Genomic DNA, 25,305 nt, shown 5'->3' on the forward strand with positions numbered 1-25,305 from the left:
CTGTATTTATTATGATCCCCAGGGCAGCACATTTCCTGATGGACAGCGTGTCAAATAGTTCAGTGTCTTCCTTGGGAAAAGGACACACAGTAAGTGATTTACTGAAGCAGTGCCTGGAAGTATCTTGTGAGTGATGAAACAAATACATGATTATGACTTACAACATGTATATTCTCAAATGCATTTAGTGTAAAGATACAATTATCCGGAAGTGATGATGAGGTATTATTTTGTTCATTTGATACAAAAATGAAGCACATAATTGCTAGTACTGAAAGGCACACAAATATTCACTGGGAGAACTTGAAGTAGGACCCCGGTTTCCCCATTTCAAGTGTATGTTTTCCCCGAAGCTACAGGGGAAATGGTATTTTCATTCCAGGGTCTAGTGGAATCAAAGCATCACCAGAGATGGGTGCTTCAGCTAAGTAGTACCCCCTCTCTGTAAGTGAAAAGGGAGAATGATTAGACTTTTTGATACCCTAAAACCCAAGGAATGACCTTAACTCATTTGTAGGACTTGCTACGTATCTAGTCTTCCTTAAAGCTCGGCCCACTCTCCTACTTTAAAGCACACCCTCTCTTACTGCTGTGTGTAACTGGAAGCAAGTACGTGCCTCCCAGTAGAGACCCCAAAGAGGCAAGGAGCCAGCTGCAGGTTGGGGTACAGGCTGCAGGTGCCTGGAGAGCACTGTGCACATGCTGCACAGAGGTACAAGGCTGAGTCTCCAGGCTGGGAGCCTGCGATGTGCAGGGACAGGCGTCTGGCGCTTTTGTTGAGGAAGACTGTGAATCTTCCATCTTCAGTTTTACCCGTAACTGAGAATATCGATATCAGGAATTCGGGACCTTTAGCAGGGTATTTTTTGTACCACGGGAAGTAATCAAATAAATCATTATTGTAGTCACAGTTCAGAATAGAAATCTTTCCTTCTTGCACGTTCAGGGACGGAATTTGCTTGACCTGCTGCTGGTCACCCGTCCTCTGTTGACCATTCACCCCTGTTCGGAAAGAGAATAACAGATTTTAAATTCTATTTTTTAAGTCCCCACAGAAAAACATCATGAGCCAGAACACAATGCAAAATAAAACACAACTTCCCAATGATCCCATCTCCCAGCCTTGTGGCGCCTCATGGAAGTTTTCTACTATTTTCAGACCTCCCGCCCAGAACTCACAGTCTGGCTGAAGCCACAGAATCAACAGCGATGCCCCCAGGAGCTTGTCCATTTCTACCGTGGACACAGGTTGTCTTCTCTTCTGCCCAAGCAACCATAAATATGACTTCAACTTCCTGCACTTCATTCATTTCCTTCCACAGAGCCTTCTATTTCCAGTATGAGCTGCCCTGTTTTTAACTGTTCATCTTTGTAAAAGGAAGCACTGCCCCCTTTAGTCCTCATGTAGAAAAATTCTGAAAATGTATTTCTGTTTCCTAAAGATCAACTTGCAATCCCTCCCCCATAAAAATGTTAGAATAAGAGATTGATGGTGTTTGGGGAGAACACAGGGTATGATGTTGTCTTTACCATGGTTACAGATTTAGAATACGGGGAGTTTGATAGCTTAGCCTTTAATGTAATTGCGTTCTAACATGGTCTTCAGAGCTGTCCATATTTGCTCTGAATTAACAAATGCCACAAGGCAATTAACGCTGATATAAATTCTGGACACTTCTCTTAAAAACACAGATCAACACAACAAAATTTATCCTCTGTATTTTTTTTTTAAAGATTTTATTTATTTATGTGACAGAGAGACAGCCAGCGAGAGAGGGAACACAAGCAGGGGGAGTGGGAGAGGAAGAAGCAGGCTCCCAGTGGAAGAGCCTGACGTGGGGCTCGATCCCATAACGCCGGGATCACGCCCTGAGCCGAAGGCAGACGCTTAACGACTGCGCCACCCAGGCGCCCCTATCCTCTGTATTAAATCATCCACTGCAACGTCTCTCTTAGAACTTAGATGTGATTATTTTGTGTGTTCTGTATTGTCAAATGAGAAAACATTACATAATCCTGTAAAGTTTAGAAATGGCAGGAAGCCGTAAACGTGAAAGGCACCAGAAGATGCCAAAAGGCAACATGTTTGTTTGCCTTCACTCTTGGTCTATATGTAGTGTACGTCTCCCCAGTTTAATCCAATGGAAGAGACGAGAAGAATCTATTGTGCTTTCGATGTTAAATCAGTAGGGCAACTAGTGATTGCAGCTAATGATAAATCTCAAAATAATGTTTTGGAATTGATTTGAGCAAAGACAACAGAACACAAAACAAAACAATTTCCAGTGCATATTTTATATGGGAAGAAACACTTTAATTTTTTATTCGAATAATAATTCCACTATTAGCTATACTGCAAGAACCAGAAAATCTTTTTCTCTTAAGATAACACTCACATATTTCCTCTCTTTTAAAGGCAATTGTCCATTTTATTCACTAGTCAAAATGTGTCATGTTTATGTATCATATTTAGCATATCCTGTGTATCTTATTTAGAAATGCTTTCTGCATTTAAAAAGGAATCAGGGTCTCTAGAAAAGTAATGTTGCTTATCATTCATTAGTTTCACAATTCTTTTGATTAGTCCTCAATGCAGCTATCCCTCTCCGTGCTCTGTGAGTATGTAGGCGTGCTGAGTGCTCCCTGTACCCTTCACCTTGCTGTCTTATAATATACAGACAACGCATTTCAAGGATCTGGTTTATTTTAAGTCTCTCCTAGCATGAGAGTCACCCATGCACACGGTCTTATCATTTGCAAATTATATTTTAGGACTCAAATTTGCCAAGATCTGCTTTGCTTCACACACACACACACACACACACACACACACACACACACACACCACCTGCACTTTTCCCTGACCCGGAGCACTTTTCCCTACCCTCTTCCATCCTTCAGCTTGATGAACTCCTATTAGACGGTTAGGTTTCAGGCTGGGGGGTCACATAGCCCAGAAAGCGATCTCTGACTGACATGTATTTGTTTTCATAATATCCTTTTCTCTCCCAATTCAGTTCTTCTCTTCGTTTACAGGAACTTTATGATAACAAAAATGTGCTCCCCGCTCAACTGTATGTTCAATGAGGAAAGGAACTCTTCATTTAGTCAAAGCTCCCTATCCAGGTCTCACAGGTACTCAAATAAATATCTGCTGGACGATTGAATGTATGGAAGTACGAGTCATGGCGGCGGGAAACACCGTCCCCAGCTACATGAGGATTCGGAGGTACAAAAATGGTGACTTACTCGCCCAAAATGCTACAGCATATCTGTCATTGGAAACTAGATTTTTTTCAACGGCTTTCCACATACTAACAGAGAGGAAAATGGATATGAACAGAGCGAACAATTAAATGCACTGTACGAAGTTGGAACAAAAGACAAGAGAAGGATTACAGAGCATAGCGTTGCTCTTTCTTTGACACTTTATGTCTAAGGTTTGACTTTCTTATGATTTCCCTTCATACACGAGCATCATTTAGGGTGGGGCGAAAACAGCTTTCAGGGTGAAAATACCCGCATAACATAAGCTTTATAACTGGGCTTGAGGGATCTGCTAACTGGATTTGCTAAGTCACTGGTTCCCCGACTTAGAGATTAGGAGGTTAGGCATGGTTTAGTTTCGGACAGAGACGGTCACTACGTTGAATACTCATCAGCATTTCCAAGGGTTTGGAAAGTGGAATCCCTTTGATCAAGTGTGCCCTTCCCCACACCACGTTAGAAGATAGCGAGAGCGTGCAAACATCTCTCCCGTGCTGCTGGGCGCGGGGACTGCAGCCACACGCCTGGGTTCAGGCTTCGGGTGGGAAGCTCTATGCGCCCACTGCGTGGAAGTAGGAGGCTGAATCTCTGGTCTGGGATGCGGAAAGCTCTGCCCATCCTTCATACTAATAGTGGTCCTTCATTTATTTCTCTTCCTTTTATTCCCCATTTAAATATATCAGAAAAAGGATCCTGGAGCTTTTTTCAGGGTTCTGTCTGTACCAGTGAAAGCTAGAAAGATGCAGAAGAGATACAGGTGAGATTGGTGCTTTCTTGCTCATAGAGATGAAGCGGGAGGCTCTGCTCCACATTGACGTTGACCGCTCATTCCTGTCCAGAAAGAGAATCAGATATATCTCATATCTGATGATCAATCTGCAGTATTTACCTAGTAACACAGTGCCACAGAGATCTCAGGATGAACCATCCCAGTGCCCGCCCCGTAGTGCTGAGTTGTGGTGCATTTAGAAATGCTTTCTGCATGGGTCAGGAGATGCAGGGCAATGGACGTGCAATGCGAATCGTATTGGGCCCTTGCTCCTACTCCGTGGGCTGGGTGAGCTATGGCTTCATGTGCAGGCTGCAGGTGTCTGGAGAGCACTGTGCCTCCACAGCGCAGAAATAAGTGAATGAGTCCCCAGGCTGGGAGTCTGTGATATACAGGTGGCTGTTACGTTCCTTGGTATTGACTGTGAAAATTAGCCTTCCTTTTTGCTGCATTCCAGAAGCAATGTACGACAAGGATGTGAGGCGTCCTTCAGGGCTTTGTTGGAACCACTGCACACTGGTCATGGAGCTAGAACAATTGCACATCATTGAGGCATTTCTGCCCTCTTGGAGGGTCAGGACCTTAGGACTCTGTTCCACCTTCATCTGTGCTCTTACCCCTGTTGAGAAAGAAAAATAGGCATAGGTGATGGTCACTGCAAAATGACTAGCTGTTTCCAAGTGTAGGAAAACTCTCCCTAGCTTCCATCGTCATGGTAGAGGACATAGCCCAAGAGACTGGTGTTCTCTCTCTTCCTCCACTTCTCCTTCCCACCCTTGTTTCTTCCCAAATTCAGTTGTGAAATGTCTTCAGGATCCCGCTGGATGTTCTTAACTCACAGCAAATCTGTATCCACAGGAGGCCCAGCAAGATTCCCATTTGTGTCTGCATGGTTCTTGACTCTTGTTGTATGGACACTCCTTGATGTCAAGTCCCTTTAAATAGTGGCATGTGTCATACCATGAGCTTGAAGCTAACTTGTTCCTGTAACCCATCAGTGTCATGATATAGATGTGACAGCAGCCACTCCTAAGCACTGTCACTCAACTTTGTAGTGGGAACTCCACCTACTTGTGGCTTAGGGCACCTTCCGCACACTGCAGGGTGTTTGCATGTGTGTGTGTGCATGTGTGTGTGTGTGCCTGTGTGTGTTGGGGATAATGGAGGAGTTGCCTTTTTGCATTTAAAAATATTTTTTTCTTTAAACTCTGAGTATATGTAAAATAATTTGTGTGAAAAATGGGGAAATGTTAGCTGAGTGGAGGAATGAGAAATAGTTTATATACTATGAGTAAGAGATACTGACCAAACTGAAACCTGACACATGATCAGACTGAGAAACTTATCTAAGTTGTGAATGACTTGTTATATATATATATATATATATATATTTACATATAAATTATATATACATTACATATAAGTACACATAAATATTACAAATATATATAACCAATTTCTGTTTTTATATTCCATATATTTTATTTGTTGAATTTATTAAAGTCAAATGATATAATAATAGTTCAGTATATAGGAACACTATAGAAATAAGAACTACAACATAGTAGTAAAAGGAAAATATTTACTTCCTCAGTCCTTTTCATATATATATATAAAATATAAAATATATATGAAGAGTGTGTGTGTGTATGTATATGAAAAGGACTGAGGAAGTGAATTTTAAATAGCCTATAAGTTAAATTGGTAGAGCAAAAACCTTTAGGACATATATATATAATATCTGAAATATCTATCATTTCTCTCTATCCATTGTCTGTCTATCTCCTGAAAATTTCCGCTTTATCAATTTAACATACAGATCATTAGTTTTTAATCAGGACTGTTGCTCCCCAGGGGATATCTGGCAATGCCTGGAGATGTTTCCGATTGTCAACTGGGGAAGGGAAAGGGTTGCCACTGGCATTTACTGAGTAGAAGCCGAGGATGCTATTAAATATCCGGAAAGCAGAGGACAGCCCCTCACCCCAAATTCCCTGGCCCCAAATGTTACCGATGCTACTGCGGAGAGACTCATGGAGACAATGATTTTCAGTTCAATCCTCTGCCATTTTCTTTTCCCCTTTATTTCTCCACCTGCTTCTGCCCGTAGGTACACCGCCTCTTCTCTTTTGGCCTTTTTCTTTGCTTTTATTTTTCTGATCCTTGAGTTTCTGATCTTAAACGAGGTATAGGCATGGCTTAGAGAAGAACAACAATTTCTAGACCAATAAATGAAAGCTCATAGTGGTCTTTGATGCTAAAAAATAGGGTTCCATGAAACCCCAAAGTTATAGAAATACGAAACAAATTGTCTTGTTTTAATCTCCAGCTTCATTCTGGCTTTTGGAGATAAAAAGGAAACGGGTGATAAGAAAGCGGGATCATGTGTGTTATTCACAATTCTCGGGTCCACCTAGTCTCTTCTCCTCCTCCTCTGCCCTGGCCTAAATTAGTAGCCCTCTTTCTGTTTGCTGGATTTTCATTGCTTATTCAGCAATGGATCCTGAAAGCCAGAATACACTCTCTGATGAGGGAGCAGAAGGCTGGCTGAAGACAAAGCATAAGCTGACACCCCGCAACCTCCCGCCCCCCACTCCTGGGTGGGATATGTGATGTTCCTCCAGGAAGTTCCCAACCGTCTTAATGTTCATGCCTTGCTAGAGGGCAAAACCACCTTCCCTAGACAATGGCAAGGCCTCTGTACCTTGGGAGTCTTCTTTAACATATGCAAGTATTATCTCAACCTCCCTTTTTCCTTACCTTCCCCCAACCCCATAGTCTTATCATCAGCCACCCCTCACAAGCTGGGGCAGCAGCTCTTTCTGCCACGGGTCCTGTCATAAACCACCAATTTTGCACCAAAGACGTCTCAAGAATTCTCTCCTGGTCATCCGCTCTGGGTTCCACCCCACTGAACCTCACCTATATTCCACAACCTCCTCATTTCCAAAGCACACTGGGTACTCATGGAAGCTGCAGGATGGACAGAGCCTCAACCGGTGGCTTTGGCACTGGGCATAGCCCCTCCACACCCCTCAGGCTCCTCCAGCAGTGACCCCCTGCCCCTGCCAGCCCCAATTCTTGATAACCCTCCAGTTCAGTTGTTGTGAGAGCGGTGCCTACGCTTCCTGCTCGAGACCCAAGTGAGGAAAAGGGAGAGATCCCTCTCCTCGCACGAAGTCACTTGACGGGGAGTCCACTTGATCAGAAGCTCTCCATCTGGGAGCCCTGCAAAGGACAGGAATGCTGTGACCCTCCGCCTTCCCCCAGGAGCTTTGGTGTGGGGAGCACCACAGACGTCTACACAACTTGGCGCACAACAGCATCACACCTCCGCGCCTACAGATGCGGGCGGCTGTTTTCATTCTCACCCTCTCAAGAGGCGGGGAAAGCCCTCTGGGAACGCAAGGCACACAGAGCAACTGGCTGACCCTGAGCCCCACCGGGCCCCCTGGCAAGGGGCAGTGCATCCCCATCCAGGCAAAAACACCTGAGAATCAGGGCACTAGGCCCCTGCCCCCCGAAAACGAGGTGAAAGAACAAGTGAACAGCAAGTTTACAGACCAAAGAGGACGGCCAAACTCCAGCGCTAGGGAGGCTTTTTCTCATGATTCATTTCTCTCTCCATTCAAAATTTTCCATTTCGTTTTTTTTTTTCCCTTTCCTACTTTTTTTTTATTTTAGCAACTCTTCATTTTTCAATCTTTTCTTAACTTTCATTTTTTACATTGACATTTTATACATATATTCTTCATTTTTGGATTCCTGTCGCTATATTCAATTTGATTTATATATATATATATAAATCATATATATATATAAAAATCATATATATATATATAAATCATATATATATATAAATCGTATATATATATATATATAGAGAGAGAGAGAGAGAGAGAGTTTGGCTTTCTTTACAATTTTGGGATTTAGTGACTTCCAACACACAGACCAAAAGACACTCGGGACCAAGTGGATCACCCTGTTTTGTCCACCCTGTGAGATCCTAATCTCTCTCTCCCCCATCCATTCTTCTCTGGGAAAAGTGACTAGAGGGAGGGATTCACAGCAAAAGAAAGAGCCAGAGGTAACACTCTCTGCCACTGATCTAATGCATACGGTTTTAAGTAAGATGTCAGAGCTGGAACTCAGGATGACAATTACAAAGTTGCTAGCTGGGCTTGAAAAAGGTATAAATGACATGAGAGACTCTCATAGTGCAGAAATGAAATCGAATCAGGCCCAAATTCCAAAGGCTCTAACTGAGATGCAGTCTACATTGGATGTGGATGCTCTAACGGCCAGGGTCAATGAGGCAGAAGACAGAGTCAGTGACACCAAAGACAAGCTGATGGAAAGGAAGGAAGCTGAGGAAAAGAGAGAAAGCCAACGAATGGACCATGGGTGGAAGAATCGAAAAATCAGTGATGCCACAAAAGGAAACAATATTGGAATTACTTCTGGCCCCGAGGGAGAAGACACAGAGGGACAGAAGATCTATCTGTGTAGATCTTAGCTGAGAACTTCCCTAATCTGGGAGGGAAACAGGCATTCAAGTCCAAGAGGTAGAGAGGACTCTTCCCCAAATCCACAAGAATAGAGGAACACCCTAACATATAGTAGTGACGTTTGCAATTTCAGACATAAAGAGAAAATCCTGAAAGCAGCTTGAGACAAGAGGGTCTTCACCAAGAGGGGTAAGCACATTAGACTAGCCACATACCTATCCACAGAGATCTGGCACACCAGAAAGGGCTGGTGTGATCGAGTCAGGGTACTAAATGCGAAAAACATGCAGCCAAGAATACTTTACCCAGCAAGGAGTCATTCTGAATAGGAGCAGAGATGAAGAGCTTCCAGGACAAAAAGAAACTCAAAGGATTTGGCCGCTAAACCACCCTGCAAGAAATAGGAAAGGGGATCCTGTAAGTGAAGAGACACTCCAAGAGTACCACAGACTAGAAAGAAACAGAGACCATCTACAGAATTAGGGACGTGACAGGTAACACAATGGACTCATCTCCATCTGCTTTTTAGATTTTTTTCTTTATCATTGGTCTGAAGCAATTTTATTGGGATGTAGGTTGATAAGGAGGGTTTTTTTCATGATCTTTATGTTTGGGGGTTTTGTTGGCTGGATTCCTGAATTCTTGAATCTCTGGGTGTAGAGGGTTCATACAATTCAGATCATAATCAGACATTACTTCTTCAAACAGTTTTTTTCTGTACCTCAGCCAATTTCTTATCTACCAGGTCGCGTGAAATTGCTACAAAGCTCACACATACTCTAGTGTTTGTGTGCAGGGCGTGGTTTGCACCCTTCCTTTTCTCTGCTTTATTCTGGACAACTGCAATCATCACACATTCACGTTCTCTCTCTCTCTCTCTCTCTCTCTCTCTCTCTCTTTTTGCTATTTAGTGTTTAACGTGAAAGAAAGGCCATCTACTACATTTTTCATCTTAGACGTGCTACTGTTCAGCTCCAGAAGTTGGGTTTTCCTTGTTTTCATATTTTCTATATCTCTGTTTCACTTCATCCTTTGTGTACATTCTTATGTATATAAAACCTCTTTCTAACAGTTGTTTGAATGTCCATGTGCAATACTTCCATCGTCTTTTTCATTTCTGGGTAGGTTTCTATTGTTTAATCTTTCTCCTCAGTACGAGGTGAACTTTTCTCCTTTGCATCCTGGTAATCTTTTGTTGGAAGGCAGGTATCGTGAATTTTAATTGTTAGATATTAACTATGGCTTATATTTCTACACATACCCTTGAGGATTGTTCTGATGGGGAGGTTCCTGGAAAACTATTTTATCCTTCCAGACTAGCTTTCCAAAGGTTTGTTAGGTGGTATCACAGTAGTCTTCAATGTATTTTGCTACTGTTCTGTTGGTATTCTGAGCTCTCTTTGCAATGTCCCACGAATTACGAGGTTTTCCACTCTGCCTGCTGCCGGTAGCACAGACTTTTCCTGATTGTGTGTGAAGGCTAGTGACATTTTCCTCTCTGCTTCCCCTGGACTATTATTTTCCCCACGCCACCTACGTTCCTCACACATGTGCCCTACTGCGGAATTCTATGACAACTCAAAAGTGATCCTAGATGGCTTTCTGAGGTCCTCATTCTCTGTGCAGCTCTCCTCAGTATTCTGTACTGTAAACCACAGCCATATTGACTTCTCCAAACTTCCACCTTGCTGTCTCCAACTCATGGAAATGGCTGAGCTTCACCTGTATTCTTCATTCCTGACCCGTAGACTAGAAATGAAATCTCTTTAGGCAGTAAGTTAGGGAAATGCAGAGTCCCCCATGTTTGTCTTCCCCCTTGCACTAGTCACATCCCTGCATTGCCTGGAAATATATCGAAAGTGTTCTTTTCCCAGGGCGCCTGGGTGGCTCAGTTGCTTAAGCCTCCGACTCGTGATCTGGACTCAGGTCACGAACTCAGGGTCTTGGGATCAAGACCAGCATTGCGCATCACACTCAGCACAGAGTCGGCTTGAGATTCTGTCTCCCCTCTCCCTCTATCCTCCCCACCCCCCACACTCTGTCTCTCAAACCAACACAGAAAATCTTTCAAATAAAATAAAATCAGTTACGTAAGAGACAGCCTCTGCACCAAGGGGAAGACCCCAGCAGGGTCCGTGCCTTGCCCAGAATCACAGACCGGTAAGAAGGCAGAACCAGGCCTGAACCCAGCTCTCTGAGTGTCCTCAACGGTGGGGCCGTGGCTGAACCTAGCTACTCACTGGGAGCTTGGGAAGAGGTTGTGTTTTGGAACTGGCTGTAGACCTGGAGATGGTATGGGGGTGAGAAGAAGCATCGACATCCCAGGCAGGAGGCATCCCAGCACGTACCCGTCTGAGGAGGAGCCCAGGCCAGGGCAACCCACTGACGGCACCCCTGCCCGCATGACATCCAGAGGAAAGGAGGGATGGCTCGTGACACACGACTGGCAGCGTCTAGGGGCAAGGGTGGGCTCAGCCCCTCTAAGCCAAGGCTCCAATGCCTTCTGCAGGGTTTGCCTTGGAAATTAGAAAGACTAAGACCTGGGAAAGCTATTTCCAATCCACCCCTAGGTGGGACTCTCATCTTCTGGGCCTGCACAATAGGAGTATTGGGGCACACACATGTGCACAGGTACACACACAACACAATAGGGACTGTGGGTGGCATCGGAGGAGCTACAGACTCAGAGAAGGTGAGAAAGGAAGAAAATGTGGTGGCAGGTATTCCCTACGTGGGACACCACTCCCCCAATTTCTTAGATGGTATCCCACCTATGCCTGTGGACTTCTGCAAGAAGTACATGCTGGAATAATCCCTATCGCACAGGCAAGACACAGACCATCCCTGACGGGCACAACGGCTTCTCCGGGGTCCAAAACAGGGAAGATGGAGACTTGCGTCAGAGCCCGGGGTGTTTCTAAGCTGGGGCCCTGGTTGCACCCAGACCTTCCCTAGGGCCTGTGGAGAGGGTTGTGTTGGCGTCACTGGGTACGCATGTGGCATGGCACGCAGAAAGGGGATGAGCAGTCGGCAGCCCAGAGCACTGTTTGTGTAGGTGCTAGTCCAGGTGTGGACTCGGGGAGGGGATCCCAGGAAGTGAAGTCACTTCCCTGATAACCGACCCCCACAGAACTTGGAACCCCGGTCACCAGGCACCCACATTCTAGTGCGGTCCCGTATCAGGCTCACTTGGCCAGAGACATTCGATAGTGAAAGATGTTCTCTTGCTGCGTGCCCATTTTCCGGGGCTGTGGCTTTCAGAAACCCCGGGGTGAGGGACTTTTCACATGCTGCAGACACTGGTTCAACCCGCGCCCCCGACGCTGCAGGGCCTTTGCCAGGAGGTGCCGGAAGGTAATACCGAGCGGCCTAGACCAGGCCAGGCCAGGCCAGGCCACCTCTCCAAGCCACCCCCGGGCAGCCCCATCCCCCCAGTTTCAGGGAAAGAGGGGTATGTGGGGGAGCTCCCGCCCTGGGCTGGAGGAGGTTGCAGGGCAGTGGATACCCTGGGGATGCCTTCATGTTCACACCGATGCCACGGTGGGCAGGGTGGAAAGAGGATTCCTGAGGTGCCTCTCACCAGGGCCAGAGTGAATCCAAGGCCCTCGAGCTGTGTCACTTTTCTCTCCATGGTGGAGCTGCGTGCATCCTGGGGTGTGGTGGGTCTGCAAGGGAGTCCCCTGGGTCTGAGGACCAGCAAAGGCAGCCAGACAGACCTCTGAGGCCTCCCGCCTGGCTGCCGGGCACTGTCTTTACAGAGCTCCACACAAGAGGCAGGGCAGGAGCTGAATGATGGGATCCCCTGCCCCACCTCCTTGAAGGACAGGAAGGAGTCCCCTACTGCCAACAAAGTCCAGCGCTGGCTCAGGGTGAGTGGAGGTGCCGGAGGGACCCAGCACCCAGGGCACCGATGCGGCACAAAGGGACCCAGATCCCAGAAACCAGCCTCTGGGCTCCTCGGGGCTCCCTCCTAGACTCCTGCTCCCATGTGAACCTGGATCCCCATCTCCTCCCCAAACCTGCCCTCAGGGCCCTGCCAACGGCCTTCGCCCTATGCACAGTCCCTATCCACATATCTGTACGAATATCAAAAAAGCCACCTTAAACCACCTCTCATCCCTTGCTCGAGATCCTGCTGAGCTGGGAGACTTTTCCCCAAAGGTGCCTGGGGCTCATGGTACTATGCCTATTGCTCTGCCCTTTGGTTGTGAAGGAACCCATCCCTGGGGCCCCTCCAGGGTCCGGAGCAGGCTCCTCCTTGTGCTGCACAACATTCCAGAAGGCCCATCCGTTACCGCAGCCACTGAGCCCTTCACAGATGCAGGACGTTCATGTGATTCCCTTCTGTTGCCAACTCACAGCACTGCACGGAACATCCTACGTGCCCTAAAATCCCGAGCACCCCCACCCATGAAACAGTCTCTGTGTTCTCAAGCCTGACATACATCGTCAGAAATCACAGGGACGATGCCGTTAGTGCAGGGAGCGGCTGTCAATACTCACCTAACGATCTGACCTGAGATACCGACGTCCATTCACACACCCCCCACCTCACATCCCCATATTGTTGCCATTCTCCTTTTTCCCTAAAAAGATTGCACGAGTTATTTTTTTGAGAGACAGACAGATATAGAGACAGAGACAGAGACGGGGGTTGGAGACACAGAGGGAGAGACAGGATCCTCAAGCAGACCCTGCCCTAAGTGCGAAGCCTGACGACGGACTCGATCTCAGGACGCGAGCATCAGGAGCTCAGCCGAAACCAAGAGGCGGACCCTGAGCCCACAGAACCAGCCAGGCACCTTGCTCCTTTTGTCTACTGTGGGCCCTCCTGTCCCACCTCTTTGCCTACGTCACCGAGAGCCTGGGGGTTTGCTCTGGGCTCCAACCCCCAACCCTCCTGGTGACCGCAGTGAAGACCGCATGTCTCCCCTGTCCCACCTCAGGCTAGAAAGGCCTCAACCGTGAAGAGCAATGGGACCTGCGTGGTGCGGCCCCAACGGGCAGAGCTGCTGAAGAAGCGAGTAGAACACCTGCTGCCCGCCTTCCTAGACGGAGACCTCAGCTACGTCTCCATGCTCCTGGCCACATACAGAGCTTATGCTACCACCCAGGAGGTGCTGGACCAGCTGGTGACAAGGTGAGCACCCTGCCCCTCCACAGCCCAGTGGGATCTGCCCACCTCCTGCCTGGGAGTCTGGGGAATGCCACCCAACTTCGCGGAGCCTCAGTGGGCTCCTCGGACTGGGGCAGAGTTATTACAGGGACATTTATTTCCAAATAAATCTTGCACAGACGTCATTTACATAGCATGTATGTCACTGGATAAATTCCTAGAAGGGGAATTATTAAGCAAAATGAATTATACATTTCAATTTTGAGAAATATTGCCAAACTGCCTGTTGTATTGTATTGTGTATATTTCCACCAGCAACACATGAGAATGCATTCTTTCCTGACACCCCATTGACACATTGTGTCAGTAATTTTTTTTTTTTAACTATAGGAATAGGATAGGTATGTTACATAGCTGAGTTTCAATTTGTATAAGTGAGGATGAGATTTTTCCCCACATGCATGTCATCTTCCCAATCCTTCATTGGACATTGGTCTTTTCCCAACTGATTCACATGGATGCTGGACATGATAGGAATATGAATTCCTTAACTGTTAAAGGAATTATAATTTTTTCCAGTTTTATCTTTTGTTTGTAGAATTTTATATGCAGTTTTACCTTAATGTAATTAAACACAGCTATTTATATATTTGTGAGCTTTTTGTCATTTTAAAAAAGCTTTCTCCAATCCAACACCATAGCATTTAAGTTGAGCTTTGCCTTGATAAGTTAACTAGTGGTATGTTTTATATAAAATGTATCATGCAGATGAATGAATTATCCTATTGGAAAAAAATATCTCCTATTTAAATTTTGGAGTTTGAGATAGTCAACATTTTGCTTTTTGCATGGTTAATATTCAAATGCACAGGCATTGGAGAACAGGCCTAATTGTTTCTAAAGCTATTTCTGGTTCTAAATGATAAACCACATCTTTGACACAAACAAGGATACTTTGTTCTCATTTCTAGTAGAAACTGACGGCCTCCAAGTCATCTAGTAGTTACCCTAAAGGATCCAACTATAATTAAGATGTAGAAGATGTAGTTTACATCCCTTTGACCAGAATTAGAATTGTATTTGTCAAAATATTTTTCTTATGTTTATTCTAGCTGAAACTAGAAGCTACTTCTCATGAAGTAGATGGCGTAAAAGCATTTGTGGTTTTGTATCTTTACTGAGATTTTACAGTTTTCTGGTGATATTTCTATCTGTGGACTCAAAGCCTTGTAATTAATCATATATGTTGAAAACCCCTTACGTATGTTCTTCATGACATGAAACTGTATTTTTTGAGTGACATTTTAAATGGGAGTATCTACACATAAACCTATATGCTCTTTTTATATTGATATATACATTTAGTCCAAAAAGTATACAAGAAATATCCAACAGTAATATTTTGAAGGGATATTCTATAGATTCATGGCTTTGTTCTTTTGTGAGAAAATATTTTCCCTTTTTAAAAAAGAAAACTATACTCACATTTCTCGGTAAGGCAACTCTGTGTAGTTAAATCAGAGAAAGAACATTTTGTAAGGTTTAGAGAACTCTTTCAGGAGAGACTACAAAGTAGTCTTGCAGTTAGTATATGTGAGTTAGTATAAGTGAAGTAATTATCTCAAGTCCAAGGACTTCATGTGAATCTCCAGAGCAAGTCAAAGCATACCAAGAATTCTCAACATAAAAGAGAGGAGTTGGGTTTGTACATGAATAAGATAATCAGATTTTAAAATTCCAATATAGTTATCCAAACAGTCCGCCCATACCAATTGTAAATTGTATTCACTTACTTAAAATGTGTAATTCTACCCAAAAGTTCATTTGTCCCTATAATTTACTTAAATGATGTACTTTTAACCGAGATTTCAATTTCATTGATGTCCCTATAATAATGTGGAAAGTAAAATGGAAAATTCAAACATTTATCCCACATGGAGCAATATGGAAGACCCTAAATAAGAGACTTCAAATAAATACCTTTTTATACAATGAATTGCTTTGAATGAAACAAATTTCCAGTGTTAGTGACATATAAATGGAGATGCAGGAAAATCTTGTCCTTTACTTCTATTTTTATTATTACATACAGAGATAAGATTTTAAACAACAGAAGGAATAAAATCAAATATTTCAGAAAAAATAGGAAGTTTTGAGGAGTAATTGTATATGGCATTGTTTATCCATGAGTATGATCTGGTAGGTCTTTCAACCCAGGTGGGAAAAGCAGGAGAGCAGCCCTGTGGGTGGGAGTGTGGGGTAGACTGGGTGGGTGATTGGCACCTACCACTCCCAGACATATCTTGTGCAGGACTTAATACTGTACGTGTGATGGAACTTCACTTTAACATTCCATAGCAGAGTGTAGCTTTGACATAAAGGGACTCTACTTTCGATCCACAGCAAGATGGTTAATTGCAAGTACAGAAGAACCCTATTAGGCAGTACTTCCTTAGACGATGACTACAGAGTAGTTTACCTGCCTCTTGGCCACAACTTTTGTAAGCGAAAGGCCGCCTAACTCCCTAAAGTTGGCTAGTATCCACTGCTTGCTTCTAAGCCAGTGCATTTCTTCTGCTCAATTTCCCAATTAAATCTGATCTTTCTTTGGGATCAAGTAAGTGAGCTGTAAGTAATAAATAAAAATACTAGCTAGAAAACAGGTGGATAGGTAGTGAAGGTAAGAGTTTACCTAGAAGGAATAGAAAGAAAATACAAACATATTAAGAGTCTCTAAAAAGTTAATACACATTGAATGTGAATGTAACTACTCATTTTTTTTTAAACTGTGACTCTGTCTAAAATAAAAGAGATGCTTTTCTGTGTGACTTTGGGATAATTATCTTTTATTAAAAAAAAATCAAAATCTGTCCGTGCGTTCCCAAGAACACGTACTTTGGCAATTAAATGCAGCAGTAGAGCTATCAGAATGGGAAGTATTTTAGCAATTATTAGTTCATAAAATAACCTTGATTTCTTTTTGAGTCAAGTTCATATGTTTTCTTTAAGTGGGATATGCATGGAGCACTTTACTGTGGTTTACAAAAAAACTATTTCGTATGGGAATCTGATCGCCATCAAAGCATTAAATCCTAGTCAATCACTAAAACCACTAGATCTCAATCACGACATCACCTTTTAGGTTTACAGTTCTTCCTCCTATGTTGGAGGTTCTCAGAATAACAAAGGTTTTCAACTAGATCCAGGAGAACTATGGAGGTCCTCATGTCAGACAGGTAGGTAGCAGAATTTCAAAAATCACATTTGGTCAAGTGCTTTTCTCAGTTTGCTACGTAAATTTGCCACAGCCTAACAAGTCTACCATTTTACGTTGCAACCATGTAAGTTATATACTATTTTCCAAACTGAACTTTTAAGAGTAAAAGGGACACTGATAATAAGGATACCGGGAAAACAAACATAATCTGGGCCTATTTCAGGCTAACTGGAACTTAATGGCCACCTTACCAGGGAAGTGTTAGGGTCCTTTGTCTGCTTCTATTTCAAGAATGCAAATATTGACTTTGGTATTTATATTGATTAAAGCAGGAAAAACATTACATCTCAATTTCTTTTGATGAAACGTGGATACACCATTTAGAATGATGGCTCACCCTTTCACATCCTATGATCTACCAATCTTGTTACCACTTTTTAAAGCTGGTTCGTACAGAGAAAACCCAAAACACCGCTTGTTTTAATATTGTAAATAAAAGACCTGAAACAGGGTAACAGGATCTCTGAAAAGCCAGGCCTTAAAAGGCATAAAATTGCAAGTCATTGTAATGTTGATCTTTATCCCCAAGATGATTTTGATGATGATAAGGTTTGTTATCATTCCTTGGATGGGTGCTGTATGCCAGGTGTTTTGCTAGGTGCTTTTCATATATTAACTTTCCTTGCCTATCCAACATCACTCTCAATCTGTCCAGATTTGCTTTATTCTAAGAACAAGAAAAATCAGTCATAGATAAGTTTGACTGATTTGTTTAAAGAAGCCCAGCTAGTCACCCAATGGAAGCTTTTGTGTTCAAACTGGGATACAATTCCAATCCCCACGCTCTTCTTGAATAAGCTACAATACCTTTATGTCATCTTTCTTAGGAATTTTAGGATTCCTCCTGACATAGTACTGTGGTCAGCCTTGTTCCCACTGCTGACTTTTACATTAAGGAATTAGTGGAGACATTTGAGGCCATCAGGAAACAGAACATGATGTACATTTGCCAATGTGTAAAGAAGGAAAATGTCCACATTACTAGCAAAATAATAAAAGCCATGTGTACCTAATCCACAGCAAATAATATTGACCAGAGACAATAAACCGTGGGAACTGACGTGGGATTGGAAGATAAGAAATTCTTAGTAACTGCTTTGTCAACGCCAAATTCCCCCACGAACTCCTCTTTGCAGCCCAGTCATAAGGGGCTCCTCTACCCTGCCACCTACCAGGCAGTCACATGAGGAGAGATGGGAGGTCTACCCAGTACACGTTCCACAGCAAGCACCAGAACACCTACGTGCTGGTAAATATTTGTTAATTGCAAGAAGGACCTAGAATTAACTAAATCAGGGCATCAGTCAAATGGATAGGAGTATTTCCCATCTGCAAAGCCTCTTTTTCCATTAAGTTAGTATTAATATATGACTATTATCATTTCCATCTCTCAAATCAGAAAACCAGGCACAGCAACGTTACTAATTAGATCACAACCTTTCTAAGTGATATTATCAATTAAAAGATCCAGGTATTTTAATTTGAGTAAGACTGTAGGCTTAAGTACTATGCCCCACTCTGCTTTTACTAAATTCTACAAATAAAAATTTAATTTGCAATACTGAAGAAAAATCATTAAAGTACAGATATGTTCGATTTTTAAAATGAAGTGCTTCTATTATTTCAATCCACATTATTATAAAGCTATATTTAAAAAAAATTATCTTCAAAATTTAACAAGGTTGCCCAAGGTCTACTCCTTAAATGATCTGAGCTAATCATCCTGCTTGGCCACTCCCTGACATCTCGATTTCAAGAAATAAAACTTCTAGATGAAAACACATTGAAAACATGCGCTGAAGTGGTGATTTGAAATCAGGCATATTTCACTTCATCAGCTACACGAAGTATCAGGGATTATGTGATGTTTCTACATACACCTTGTACTGATAGAAATAAAGTTGTATTTTTACCTATATTGTGATTTTACGAAAGGATCACTATTTATCTTCCTCTCTACTCTCAGCTTCATTCTAGCAACTAATACTAATTACAGGAAGGTTGAATCGCCATCACGTGTGATTAACTTCAATGGCGTCCCTTTCTCCTCCACTTCAGACATCCTCTCCTTTCATGGAGTTCTTCTCAAGGCCACTTAGGCCATCGGTGACACCTACAGAGAATACTAAAACCCAACTCATTATGAAAAGTAGTAGGGAGAGCCACTGTAGACAGGAGGCGGCATCTGGGGAAACCCAACAGTAACAACAAAGGTAGAGCTGGAGCAAGTGAAGATTGCAGCTGTGTCCCTACATCCCTTAGCGCTATGGGAAAGATGAAGTAGGAAATGCTTTAAAAAAAATTATACCGAATTTTAAAAAATTGTTTAACACTGTTTAATCCTGTTTAAAGCATACAAGAGAGTATCATTAAAAACTTCTCCAGAAACAGCTGTGTTTTGATGCTTTGCTACTTAGAAACGTAACAATGGAAGATGTAGGGTTCGAAGGGTTTAGATTTCATGTGAGCATTCAGGGTAAAGAGAGCAGAGCACTGGGATAAGGCACAAAGAGAAGCTGGAGAGAGAGACAGCAAGAAGAAGGCGGACTTGGTATGCCATGCCAACCTTAGTGGGCTCAGCTACCACCCTGAAGGGCAGCTTCTGAGTCAGACGACAGGAGAAGAATGAGACACAGCTCAGTCCCTACAGATTCAGTGAGGACTTGGTCTCAGTTCTGAGATTCAGAGGTAAAACCAGTACTGCTGTGCTCTCCGTGGGTGGGTTCTGGCACTTGGCTAACAGCAGAAGAACTACTGCATAGGGGAGAGAGACAAGACTTGCCCCAGGGCTGTATATAGCCAAGGTGTACTTGAAAGTAAATCTGTCTTCATAAACCAGTAAGAAAAAACACCAACTTCACTCATAGTGGGCAAGTTAAAACTAGACTTATATGTTTTTATTTTCACATCTTGCTTTCTTTTATTTTTTAAAAGACTATTTGAGAGACAGAGAGAGAGTGAGCAGGAGAGGCAACGGGAGAGGGGGAGAAGCAGACTCTCCACCGAGCATGCAGCCTGATGTGGGGGCTCGATCCCAGGACTCAGAGAATGTGCCCGGAGCCAGTCAGATGCTTAACCAACTGCGGGGTGAGGTGCCCCTCACATCTTGCTTTAACGTCATTTTGTCTTGTAATGGAAATGTATATATGTTTTATCCATATCTGCCTTTATATTTAATAAACAGCTATTTTTATATAGGTAAAACACTTTGAATTTTAGTAAACTATGACCATATAAACGACGCTTTCTCAGAGCACTGCTTTTGTCCGTCAAGCAGCTACGTCATTTAGTGGAAACTAAGCCAAACTGTAGCCATAAGCACAAGCATGGTCCTCCAATATATATGCTCTTTGAATGCATATTAATCACATATTACACTCTCAAATGGCTACTTGGACCAAGCAGGTAATACATGAATGAAACGAGCCAAGATAAGAAAAATCATGATTGTTGAAATCTATGGTAAACTGATGTGTACTTGCCAAGGCTAAAAGGACTCGATTCCAGAAGATTTCTTCCCTGTAGAAAGTGAACTCCATGTTGGCAAATCCCACAATTTTCAAAAGCCAGGTTACATGAAATTTCCCGATTTTTAAAAGTTATTCAATTAAAAAATACTACAGAGGTAAAAACAAAACAATATAACTCACAACAGTCATTGCAATAGAAACACATCTGCTGAATGAATTTGGCTTACAGGCTGCCAGGTTATGACTTCTGATCAAATTTTTGAAATTATCTTTGGGAGGCTGGGGAGGGGAAGACTCAATTTGAAAGGAGCCACATGTAGTTTTGCAGGAGAATTTGTAGACGTCAAAGTATGCACTCAGAACATTGCCCAAGGGAAAACGAAAACTAAAATAAGGCACATTAAGGTTAATACTCAAAGGAAGGAAAAGTCACTCCTTTGCTATCATGCAGACGTACACTCACACATGATTGCTGGCTGTAAGACCAAATCAGTCTGTGAGACTAAACCAGAAAAAGTAAAAAGAATATAAACAAGCAAAAATAAAAGAAATATAAAAATCTTTCAATTTCTTATAGACAAGGACTAGAAATCCAATGTCAATCAAAACAAACAAACAACCCCACCAAACAACTTCCCTAGGTATTACCTGGCAAACATGGGCATTAATCACAGTTTCACACTAAACTGCAGATTTTATAGCAGTATTTGCTGCAATAAAATTTGCTTAGTCTTAGCGCTAGTTGTAATTTATGTTTTGTTTAGATGAATTCATGAGTTCTCTGTACCTAAATTTAATTAATGAATGAAAATAAATAGTTTAGCTTATGTGCTTGCTTTGAAAAATAGATATAAATAAAAGGTAATAGTACATGGGTGATGGACACTGGGGAGGGTATGTGTTGTAATGAGCACTGGGTATTAAAAAAGACTGATGAATCACAGACTGTATCCCTGAAACAAATAATACATTACATGTTAATTAATTGAATTTAAATTAAAAATGTTTTAATAAAAAAATAAAATGTAATAGTACATTTAAAACCACATTATGCATGGTAAGTATGTCCTATCTACTGGTGAGTTGATTACTGGAGAACATAGCAGGTGCCAATGGGGAATGTAAATATAGTTATTGACCTACTGTGTCAGTGACAAGAGATTGGTCTTTTTTTCCAGGAGGTTGTAATTAGCCTTGCAGAAAATATTCATTCCATACCAAATTAGACTACACATTGTATTTCTGTCACTGAATGTTTTCCTTGATGGTTGTCTGAGTAGAACAAATTGGACGTAGGTTGAAGGTATATCATTCAGGCACCTTCTTTCAAAAGTAATTAGGGTCTTACTCACTTGAAACCAGATAATTACATTTAATGTAATCTTAAAAGGGCCCCCAAGGATTGTTTTCCATTGGTAAATGAATGAGAAGTGGAACAAATTGACTTTCATGATCACTAAAGTTTAGAAGAACTAGGAAAAGAAAATAATGCTGAATCTAAAATTTAGTCTCATAAAACTAATAAAGGTAAAATACTTTTTTCCATTTATTCTCATGTAACCCCCAGGGGATTTTTGTCCAGTGAAAGTGGCACATGGAAGGATGTTCCACAAAGACTCATTCAGTGATCAGCTCAGCATGGTTCCACACTAGACCTCCAACCAAATGAGAGCTAGACACTCATCCCCTTGGCTTCAATTCATTTAGGAAAAAAAGCATATCTTTGGATAGCTCACTGGACTCCATGCTAGCACACCAGGATGATAAGACTTCATTCCTGACTCAACATACAGGTGGAGACCCATCACTGTCTGACCTAAACCAGGCCACCTGTAATTAGAAAATAAATTCACTACCAGCCCAAGAACTAGGTTAGTAGATACACAAAGATTTTAGGAGTAACATCATAAAATTAGAACAGAGGAGGTCTTGAAGGGAGAAAAAAGGGTTTGGTAATTATTAATGGGCAGAAATGCTAATAATGATTTAAAAAATTCAGCAATTTTCAGAAGAAATCTTTCCCCTATTTCAAGTATTTCTAGAAAATGAATCTAGATGCAGTTTTGAATAGGTTTGTATACCAGAAAAGTTATATTTGATTTCTCTTATTTTTCTATGTCCAGTATAAGAAAAAAATTGTACTAAATCACTGCAGGTACTGTCTAATTAAGTCATATTCAATAATATATTTTAGTCTTCGAATGTACCCTACTAAAAGTTAAAATACAATTTTTGAATCAAATAAAAGCTATTTTAAATTTCACTCTGCCAATTTCTAAAATGTATTCAGAAATTTATATGAAAATTATTTCAATGGCCACCGTGCTTAAATCTCTTTTATTTTAAAATATACATTTTCTTATTAAATCTATTTATTTGAATTTTAATTAACATTTGAATATGTTAATTTGTAAAGATACTTAAATATGCCAATGGTCCTATTTCCTTCCTGTGGGTGGGTATTTGAAACACATTTCTGTAAATTTAAAGGACCCTTTAAACTTTGAAAACATAGCTATTATTTTGTACTTTCAAAACTTGGTGTTGCCTATGACCCTTTTCAACTGAATGTCTTCTAAGCAGTAAGCCTGCCACAGTTCACCCATGTAATGGACACCCTGTGGATAAAATCATGATGCTTCATCTTCCTGACAGCATTCTCTTCTCTCCTGAGGGAACTTCTAATGGGATGACTCTGGTGTCTTGAATGTTTTTTTCAATTTCCTTCATATGATACACAGCCTATTCTTATTATGCTGTTTTTTTTTTTCTTTTGTAAAAATTCAGATCTAGAATTTGGCCTACTATAGTGTATTGCTTATAGGACTCTCTTTTCAGCAACTCTGAACAGATTATTGAGGTTTAATTGACATACAATTAACCACACATGTTGAAGAATACAATTTGATAAGTTCTGAGTATGTAAATAAACATATATTGGTCAAATTCTAAAAAGATATGTTGAAATATTTGTTTCTTCAGGATGTGACCTTATTTGGAAATAGGGTAACTGCAGATGTAATTAGTTAATATGAGGTCGTATTGGAATTCCAATATGACTAGTGTTTTTTGTTTTTTTTTTTATGTTAGTCACCATACAGTACACCATTAGTTATTGATGTACTGTTCCATGATTCATTTTGTATCACGCCTGGTGCTCCATGCAATACCTGCCCTCCTTAATACCCATCACCGGGCTAACCCATCCCCCCACCCCCCTCCCCTCTGAAACCCTCAGATTGTTTCCCGGAATTCATAGTCTCTCATGGCTCGTCTCCCCTCTGATGTCCCCCCCCCCTCATTTTTCCCTTCCTTTAAGAAGTGGGAACTTCGGAAAAAGACACAGATGCAGGGAAGATGGCCATATGAAGATGGAGGCAGAGACTGCAGGGATGTTGCCCCAAAGCCAGAAACACGCAGGACTATTACAGACTGGAAGAAGCAAGGAAGGATCCTCCCGTAGACGCCTCAGAGGAAGCATGACCCTGGAACACATTGAGTTTGGACTCCTAGTCTCCAGAACTGACGTCATAAAATTCTGTTACTTTAAGCCAACCAGTTTGTGGTAATTTATTATAGTAACCCTAGGAAACTAATAAAATTTGCAGTCAGGAAACTGACACCAAAAATAGCAAACAAATGCATCACCTCAAACAGTTACATGATCCCCTTGCCATTGACCTCTCCCTAACACTCACCCCATCCCCGTGAAACCACTGAACATTTTTCTGTCATCCTAGATTGCATTTTCTACAATTTTACATATATTTTACATAAATTTATAAGAATTCTAGAATGATATGAAATATATTATAGACATTTGGCATGCACTGGATTCTTTCAGCGTAATTATTCTGAGACTCATTCATGGTGGTGTTCATTCACGTGCACATTCACTTGTTGCTCCTTTGTGTTAACAAACAGTAGTCCATTACATGACTTCACCACCATCAGTTCATTCACTCACCTGCTGACATACATTCAGATGGTTTACAAAATCCTGGCTATCCGAAATACACCAGCTATATACCTCATACGAGGGTACAAATATCTGTATGGAGTTACACTTTCACTTCCCTTGGGCAGAGAGACCCCTAACTGTGGAATCACTGGGTCACAAAGCAGGTAAATGTTTACACTGTAAAGGAACTACCAAACTGTCTTCCCAAGTGTATGAGAATTCCAGTTCCTCCACACCCTTGTCAACAGTCGGTATGTGTATTAATTGTGCTTGGTTATTTTCTGTATATTATGACGTTCTGACCTCTCTTGGGAGCCTTCAGACCTGGGAAAAGACTGCCCTTCCCGGAGCTAGAGGATTCCTGAAGATAACGACAACCTTCCCACAAGCACGTTTTCGCGTACACACCAAGCAGCGCACTGTCTGTGCCCCAACTACGTCTTACCCAGCTCTCCCTCCCACATCCGTAGGGTTGTGTCCCTTTCCTGGGGAGCACACGTGCCAGGACCACAGCGGTGCCGGAAACCGTGGAGCGTACCGAACCCCGCGGACACGATGCCCTTTCCTATACCTAAGCCCCTCTGACAAAGCTTAATGCCTACAGGAGGCACCAGAAGAGACACAGCAGTACCCAGTAATAAAATAGCGTCATTATAGCAATATACATTCACAAAAGCACACGAACGTGGTCCCCCTCTCCCCAAATCCCTTATTACACTGCACTCACCCTTGTGTCTATGACGTGCTACGAAACATCCACAGCAGGACAGGAAGTGGGACGAACGAGGCGGGCGCGCCATGTGATGCGGGGTGGGCAACCGACTATTCACGCTCCGATGGGAAGGAGGCGGAGCCACAGCTGCTCCCCGATGCAGGTGCGAGTGCGGAGCTGAAGATGCGGAGCCCGGTGCTTTCTCTGCCCTGAATGGGTTTCAGG

The 25,305-nt window shown here is 42.4% G+C and overlaps 1 long non-coding RNA gene across 2 annotated transcripts; it reads right to left on the bottom strand.

The window, feature by feature from the left end:
• Positions 1 to 374: 374 nt before the first annotated feature.
• Positions 375 to 25,303, bottom strand: LOC148107070 (uncharacterized). 2 transcript variants are annotated; one of them, XR_015723028.1, is made up of 3 exons: positions 25,096 to 25,303; positions 4,157 to 4,655; positions 375 to 1,002 (listed from the first exon to the last, which is right to left on the bottom strand). It is a non-coding gene; the product is annotated as an uncharacterized LOC148107070 (long non-coding RNA). The 2 variants fall into 2 exon arrangements; XR_015723027.1 differs by lacking the exon at positions 25,096 to 25,303 and adding an exon at positions 6,048 to 6,216.
• Positions 25,304 to 25,305: the final 2 nt, after the last annotated feature.

Source organism: Ursus americanus, chromosome 35, assembly GCF_024610735.1.
Source record: "Ursus americanus isolate L20-20 chromosome 35, mUrsAme1.1.p, whole genome shotgun sequence".
In the NCBI taxonomy this organism is placed as follows: Eukaryota; Metazoa; Chordata; class Mammalia; order Carnivora; family Ursidae; genus Ursus; species Ursus americanus.